General features: G+C 47.9%; 1 long non-coding RNA gene across 1 annotated transcript; it reads right to left on the reverse strand.

Moving 5' to 3' along the window:
* Positions 1-2113: 2113 nt before the first annotated feature.
* Positions 2114-7175, reverse strand: LOC141983749 (uncharacterized). The gene is made up of 3 exons (XR_012638491.1): positions 6764-7175; positions 3955-4021; positions 2114-3192 (listed from the first exon to the last, which is right to left on the reverse strand). It is a non-coding gene; the product is annotated as an uncharacterized LOC141983749 (long non-coding RNA).
* Positions 7176-8301: the final 1126 nt, after the last annotated feature.

The following is an 8301-nucleotide window of genomic DNA, read 5'->3' on the forward strand; positions in this document are numbered from 1 at the left end:
TAACGATTGTTTCTCTGATATCGCAGTTGGTATTGCTCAAAACAGAAATAACAAGCGAGGTCTTTTATACTTTGAATCCCTTTCCAAGAGAAAATGGACCTGATTGTCTCCCATGTTGCTTCAGTTTTAGCTCGGCGTAACTCCACTGAAATCAAGGAGCCAGCTTCTCAGCCAGTTTGAATCCCCATAGTTCTGTAGATGTTAACGGAGCTAAATCGATTAACCCCAGCTGACTAATTGGCCCAAAGAAGATCCACCAGTACAGAACTAGTGTATTGCAGTGGGGAAACAGGGCCAGTCTATTTTTTTCCAGAATTAGTTATCTAGTCTGTTCTGTGTAAGCAATTATGTATAGTTGCCTCAATCTAATTAGCCCAATTATGGCTCCTGTGATTGTGATTATGATTATGGTTCAACCAATTGTTGTTCATCTAATTAAACCAAGCCCACGGGGTCCAGTGGAGCCCAGAAGAGCACTCACCATGCTATTCTGAATGACGGCACAATCAGTTCGGAGCAAAACTCGGTTTCTGGATGAGGCTGGGCTAAGTACCTCAGGTTTTTTTAACAATTCCATCTTGCAGGCCTGGAGGGAGACCAGCGCACATAGGAGAGCGGGGACTACAGTGCAAAAATGCATTGTGTTATAATCTGTGTTAACCAGCACTTTGTACTGCATGAAGACAAGGGCTGTCATTATTGAAAATGTATGAACAGATCAAGGTCCCCTAGGGTGAATATGAGTTTAAGCACAAAAGTCCTTTTCTGTACTGTTTGCTTTATAGCTTGTTAATTGTAATGACACCCGGTTGTTACATCTACAACTTCTCATCCATAGATCTCAAAGGACTTTACAAAGGAAGTTAATATCATTGTCCCCATTTCACAGTTGGGGAACCTAGGCACTGAGCGGTGACATGTCTTCTCTGCACCTGTTCCAAGAAGACTGCTAAAAACAAGCTTGCATTGGCCTCAGGGACATGGATTAGATGACCTAATTTCCATAATTCGATGATGTTGTGAACACACTTGTGAAGCACAGGGGCCAGCCTGGATAATCCAAGTAGTTTTTTCTGGCCCATTGTATTGGCAGGTGAATAAAAGCATGAAATGGCTCCAGTCTTCCTTTGATGTTACTGTGATCTGCTGGCCCTGCCCCGAGACCTGTAGCTTTTCAGTTCATTCGGGATTTGCTGGGGAATATCCCTCGTGCTCACCACCTGTTTCAGTGTTTACTCAGCGGGGCAGACGCTGTACAGCATCATCTGAGGGAGCCTTCACTTTCAGAGCAGGAACAAAGACCATTATCTCTTCTCATCCAGGAGTAGATAACCCACAATAACAGCATTATACGAAGGCCTTTCCTTGGGCTGTTTTCCTTCCAAGTTACTCCTGATGACCTCCTCACTTCCCAAGTCTCTCAGGTTGATAACAAGTGTTATCAAGTGCTAGGTATTATTATACCAGTCCAAGTCCCATAGCTTGAGTCATTTATATGTAGGCTTGGCTGAATTTCTATTTTTAATTGTTTATACTTTCAATGAATAATATCAATTTTTATTGTTAATCTTTTTTTTCAATCTTTATCAATTTACATTTTCACAGTTGAGCAAAATGATGGGTTTTAAACCTCTCTAATAGTTTTTATCTATTTAAATTTTCACAATTGCAGGAAATAAAGTGTGTGTGTGGGGGTGGGGGGTGTCAGACAATATTTTAAGAACAGCGCACACTTTTTGAATCTCAAATCAAACTAAGGAGTTTCCAGGAAACATTTTTCTTACTTTGCCTCTGTGTAATTTTTGATGGAAATATTGGAAATATTGATTGTAATTTTGTAATATTGTAATTTTTGATGGAAATGATGGAAATATTGTTTCGTCGGTTCCGACGTGGACAGGGAAAGCAACATTTACCGACATTTACCAATAGAAATCTAATCTTTCCGAGCCTAATTATTCTTAATGGAAATACTTTTGGGTGAATTTGACTATGAACACTGAAATCCACATTTACCCATAAACAGGGAAAATAATCTGTGGCGGTTCAATGATGAGACAGAACACAGCTTTTAGCAAGCAAGCAGGCTGGTCTCTGCTAACGGGCTTCTCCTGTCAGCTTTTCACCTTCCCCTTTATTCTCTCTCTCTCCCCCCGCGCATTACATTCTCCAACAGATAAAAGGAATACACTGGCTTTGTTTAACATTCTTATTTACCAATTTCTGTCTACCGCATTCCTTGCTCTCGGGCCTTGAGCCCAGTCCTGGGAGGCTTCCCATGGTTCATATCATCTTGGCGAGATTCCAAGGTTGATGCCCTTGAAAGGAGCTGTGTGTGCACTACTCCTACACAACACTCCGGGTGTGCCCTGAATGTTGCCAAGCGCATAAACCTTTATGAATCCTACATCCCCTCCTTTTTTGTTTATTTGTGCTCGGCCATCTCATGGTAGCCATCAATTTGCATTTGCAAGCCAATTAACTCCCGGACAGACAAGGTCATAACTCGTGGAGCCTGCCAGGGCGGGTCTCGACAAAGCCTTAACAAAAAGGAATACATTGTACACAGCAGCAGCAAAAAATAAGCTTAAAAAGGTAAAGTGTGATTGACCTGGCCCCGATTAGCCATGCTAGAGTACTGGGAAGAAAGGTTCGAGTAAGCGGCGAGCATCATCTCATTCCCAATTTCCTCAGGGTGATGACATACTGAAATAAGGCATGTACCTAACAATTCTTCAGCTGCTACAAAATCAAATAAACAAAAGTGGGTAACATTTGCTATTGAAGCCAATCTTTCCCATAGGTTATATGTCATTCGGGCCTGTAACGGAGAAAGCGCTCCCGAATCAACCCCTCCAGGAAATAGCAGGCACAAAAGGCATACAACCAATACAGAATTAGCAATATTTTGGGCGAGAATTGCCACAAACAAAGTCTCAAGAGTCTCTGGCTGTTGGTTTGCTGCCAGTCTTCGTTGAGCCGCGGCGACCAATGCTTTTACTGCTCCCCATGTCACGGGCTGGCTTGGGACGCTACGCCTCTTCTGTTTCCGTCCCACCGTTGTCGACCCGGGAGGCACCGCGGTCTCCTCCAAGGTCAGCTGAAAATCCGGTATGGGGTTCGACAGCCCTGGTGCCACGCCATGCTGTTTCAGTGCCGGTCGCACACACCAGGCCGGAGCCCACAACGGTCCTGCAGGGAGAAACACAGCAGCATATCCCCGACCCCAAGTGATTAAAGGCACTGGGCCCAACCATTGCGGATCGGGGAGCTGATGGTAATAGACACGCGGTCTTTCCATTTGTGAAAATGCCGATCCGCGGGGGTCTGCTGATCTGCATTCAGCGTTAAATTATTTAAAGTAAACAAAAGGATATGCAATTGTTGCTGAATGTCTCCTAAGATTCGGAGACGCAGCTCCCCTTGTTTTAATTGTTTGTCGAGCAAGATTTTTAGCATGCGATTTGCACGTTCAACAATAGCTTGGCCTGTGGAATTATAAGGGATCCCGTGTTTGAGATGGATGTCCCATTGGGCACAAAAGATGAAAAGTGCTGTGGAGCAATAGGCTGGGGCATTATCCATTTTTATCTGGCTCGGGTGACCCATAACAGCAAAACAGGCTAGCAAATGGTGAATAACTTTGGGAGTGGCTTCCCCACGCTGTGGGGTCGCCCAAAGGAATCCCAAATAGGTATCAATGAAAACATGTAAAAACGAATAGGGGTGGAATTGTGGCACGTGAGTGACGTCCATTTGCCACAGCTGATTCGCTGCGGTACCTCTGGGGTTAACGGCATAAAAAAAGGTAGGGGCAGCAGCGGCACAGTGGGGGCAGGAATGAACAATAGAACGTGCATGATCAGCAGGAATATGAAACTGTCGGGCCAAAACAGAGGCAGACTGATGAAAAAAGGAATGGCTTTCAGTGGGGTCAGAAAAAAGGGAATTTACCTGACCACGTAACGCGCGATCGGCGTGCGCATTGCCTTCAATGAGTAGCCCAAGCAGAGGGGTATGACTGCGAATATGAGCAACAAAATAAGGGAAATTACGAGTGGTGAGGAGATACTGTAAAGACAAAAACAGGCGAAGGAGGTCCGCATCGACCTGAGGGGTAATGAGGGCAAGGGGTAAATGATCAATTACCTGATAAACATAATGCGTGTCCATGATCAAATTAAAGGAACAATCAGCAAAAAATTGAAAGGCCAAAATAACAGCAGCTAATTCCAAGGACTAGTAAAGCTCTCCAAGCGCTGTGCATGCAAATATTGTTGTACAAGTGAATGAAGCGCTTTCAGCTTTTCTAGAGGGAGGGGCCACTGGTCAATCCATATGGGCTCTAAGGATTGCCATACCAATGGTAATGCAGATGGCAAGGTGGGTGAGGGAGGATTTTGGGCCATTATATATTAATATCGAGGGTGGTGTCCAGCTTTGTAAGTAAATCGCGGCCCCAAATACTGAGGTGGACAGGGAGTACAAAAGGGCGGATTGTAGCAAGGGCACAGCCTCCTGGTTTAGAGACCGTGACCCAAGACAAACTTTGGCGCCCGGGTTTGCTACCCCCGATCCCCCACAACTCTTTAGAAGGAACTGTTGGCCAACCGACTGGCCACTCCGGATCACGAATCACCGTAACGTCAGCTCCAGTGTCCACCAACCCTGTAAAAGGAACATTATTTAAGAGAAGTGTTAACTGAGGTTTTGAGGGGCGGACTGACATTGTCAGAGCAACAAGTGGAGAGGACGTATTGTGAGACGGTGACTGAGACAGCGTCGATCCAAAGCCGTTCCCGCCCCGGGTTCGATCCTCTGCGGCTGGCACCTGATAGGGGACTAAAATCAATTGTGCAATTGACCGTCCACGCGGGAGCGATTGCGGAAGATGGGTCCACACCTGAACCTTAATAACACCAGTGTAATCAGCATCGATGACTCCTGGGATGACAAAAAAACCCTGTTTCCCAGCGTGTGAGCGAGGGAGAACCAGACCCACAAATCCGGCAGGGAGAGGTCCTGTCACCTGTGTAGGTATGGCGCAAACCTCCCCTGGCAACTGAAAATCAGCGTCCTCCTGCATAATCAAATCAAGCCCTGCACTTCCAGCAGTCGCCGCCCTCATGGAATCTATGGATTGTAAGGCAGAGGAACAGTTGTCTGAGTGGGAAACACCCCCGTTTGGCCCTGGGTTCGGGGGGGACCCGTTGTGCGGTTTCCCGACCCGCTACGACACTGATTAGCCCAGTGATAGCCCTTCCAACACTTGGGGCACTTCTTTGAGGGGCGGGCGGGCGCCGTCGATGAGCGGCACTCCCGCTGAAAGTGACCCTCCTTACCACAGCGGTAACAACGCTTCCCCTCCTTCCCGGTTTTTCGCAGGGCGGCAGCCAGAACTCCAGCCTTATGTGCTTGGGTTCCGATGTTTTGGCACGCCCGCAGCATGTCCGACAGCTCTAGAATTCCAGAGGCTTGTGCAGCCTGGAGAGCACGGCGGCAATCCTCGTTCGCATTTTCAACCGCCATTTTTAACAGGATCTCCTGAGCTGCCGCAGGGTTATCCACCTGTCGGAGGATAGCCTCCTGCAATCTGTTGGTAAAATCCATAAAGGACTCTGATGCACCCTGACGGATACTGGCAAAGCTTTTAGTAGGCCTGCCCGAATCCGGGACCTTCCGGAAAGCATGCTGGGCGCAGGCGGAAATAATGGGGAAGACGGCCTGAGGGAGTTGAGACTGCAGCTGCACGGTAGCAAACTGGCCCTCCCCTGCCAACTGCTCATAAATGACACCTTGCTCTCTATATACCTGGGCTTGGCGTTCCGCCATCTGCCGATACTCACTAAGCCAAATAACATACTGACTGGGTGTCAGCATCATGCGCAACAGCGCCTTCCAGTCTTCAGGGATCAGGAAGTACCCACTACCTAGCCCTTCAATGAGACCACGCACATACGTGCTAGTCAGGCCGAACTCGCGAATCGCTTTCTTTACCTCTCTGATCACCGAGTAAGGCAAACTGACCCAGTCTGCAACCTGGTTGCCCTGGCCATCATCCTGCCAGGTCACCGGACAAACTGAGACCAGATCAGCCAGCTCCTCTGCTGTAAGATCTGAGCGAGTCTTCGCTGCGTGAACCATTTGTTGCACCAGCGAAAGCCTCTGAGCAGACGCAGACGACCCCCCGGGGGGCCCCGGAGCATGGGGCCCCACGGGCGGAGGGCGATCACACACCGGCTCCGGTGGGGAAGGCCAGGGAGGCGGTGGTAATAGAGGCACTGGGGGCGAAGCAGGGGGAGGGATGGTTGCAGGAGTGGACAGGGGTGGCGGGATCGGCAGCCCCTCTGTTGGCGCGGGAGAGGGTCTTTCTGAGGTGACACACCGTGTTGCATCGGTAGGAGTGGGGGTGGCTGCAGGAGCGGACGGGCGTGGCGAGATCACCAGCCTCGCGAGGGAGGGCCTGTCCGAGGCGACACGCTGTATCGCGTCGCGGCAGAGGTGCCAGGCATGTAAAGCCTGCACGGACGCCCGAGGCTCTTTGTGCAATGTCTGGCCCAACCACTCCCAGTCCGCTAGCTTAAGGGTTCCGGCTTCAGGGTACCACGGGCATTGGGCACTCACCTCCTGTAGCAGGAGAGTGAGTTCTCGAGTGGGGCAGTCATGATGAGCCTTATGCAGCAAATACTGTAGCTCATTGCGGTGCTGCACTTGCAAAGCAGAGAGGGAGCTTCCCATACTTACCACAATGAAAAATACTCACCGGGATCCACGAAGTGGATGAGTGACGCGTCTGAAACCCTTGCCGGGCGAGGTGAGTGCTGAGGGCCCCACGTTTGGGCGCCAGTTGTGGCGGTTCAATGATGAGACAGAACACAGCTTTTAGCAAGCAAGCAGGCTGGTCTCTGCTAACGGGCTTCTCCTGTCAGCTTTTCACCTTCCCCTTTATTCTCTCTCTCTCCCCCCGCGCATTACATTCTCCAACAGATAAAAGGAATACACTGGCTTTGTTTAACATTCTTATTTACCAATTTCTGTCTACCGCATTCCTTGCTCTCGGGCCTTGAGCCCAGTCCTGGGAGGCTTCCCATGGTTCATATCATCTTGGCGAGATTCCAAGGTTGATGCCCTTGAAAGGAGCTGTGTGTGCACTACTCCTACACAACACTCCGGGTGTGCCCTGAATGTTGCCAAGCGCATAAACCTTTATGAATCCTACAATAATCTAATCTTTCCAAGCCTTATTATTATCGATTAACATATGTTCCATGGGTTTGTGTGTGTACGGCGGAATTGTGGTTTACTCGGATTTACAGAGAAAAATCAGATCCTTCCAAGACTATTGATATCATATTATTATTAATTATTATTATTATTATTATTTGTATGACCGTAGTGCTTAGAGGCCACAGCCAATAGCAGTACCCCATTGTACGAGGCACTGTGAAAAGACATAGCAAGAGACTGTCCCCACTGCAAAGGGTTTACAGGCTAAACAGAGAAAGTGTGGGATTGAAAACAGAGGCACAGGGAGGTGAAGTGACTTCTCCAAGGTAACATGCCAGGTCAGTGGGAGAACTTAGAACAGACCCCAGGATTACTGACAAACGCCAAGCAAAACTTTTTGGATGAATAGTCTATGTGATGAAAAATGTACTTATTTGACATGAATAGTTTGGGCCTTTCACAAGACAGCTGGAGCAGGAGGAAGTGCTGGCTCTGCTGCTGCTCTCTACCCTTTTGCCCAGTGGTTGTGGCACTCACCTGGTATGTGAGAGATCCAGGCTCAAATTCCTGTTCTGGAATAGACCCAAAAAGGACTTCTTTGATTTACCAAAAAAATCCAGATGTGGTTTGTCCTGAACCAATTTTTTTTTCTTGATTTATTGGACCAGTCACTGAACCAAAAAATGAATGATTTGCCAAGCTCTACTCCTGTCTCTGAGTTCAAGCCAATGGGATCATTCTACCTCCCCAAGGCATATCGGATATTCTATATAGCAATCCACCCAGGGAGCGGGGCTCATAGGGAGGAATGGGAGCAGGAAGGAACCCAGAAATACAACTCCCATGATGCACTGTGAAGTCACAGGCAGGCACGAACAGTCACATTCAACCAAAAAGAACCTGTTATTATTTTATATTTGGCAATGGAACTTTCCACAGAAATCAATCTATTTTTGAGGAAAATTTGAATTTAGACAAACTCCAGTGTCTGATAGGAAAAGGTTTTGTTTGAAAGTTTTCAACCATCCCGAATAATTCCTTCTATTGTCCACAATAGTTCACTGTATATGGCAG

This window comes from Natator depressus, chromosome 3 (assembly GCF_965152275.1).
Source record: "Natator depressus isolate rNatDep1 chromosome 3, rNatDep2.hap1, whole genome shotgun sequence".
In the NCBI taxonomy this organism is placed as follows: domain Eukaryota; kingdom Metazoa; phylum Chordata; order Testudines; family Cheloniidae; genus Natator; species Natator depressus.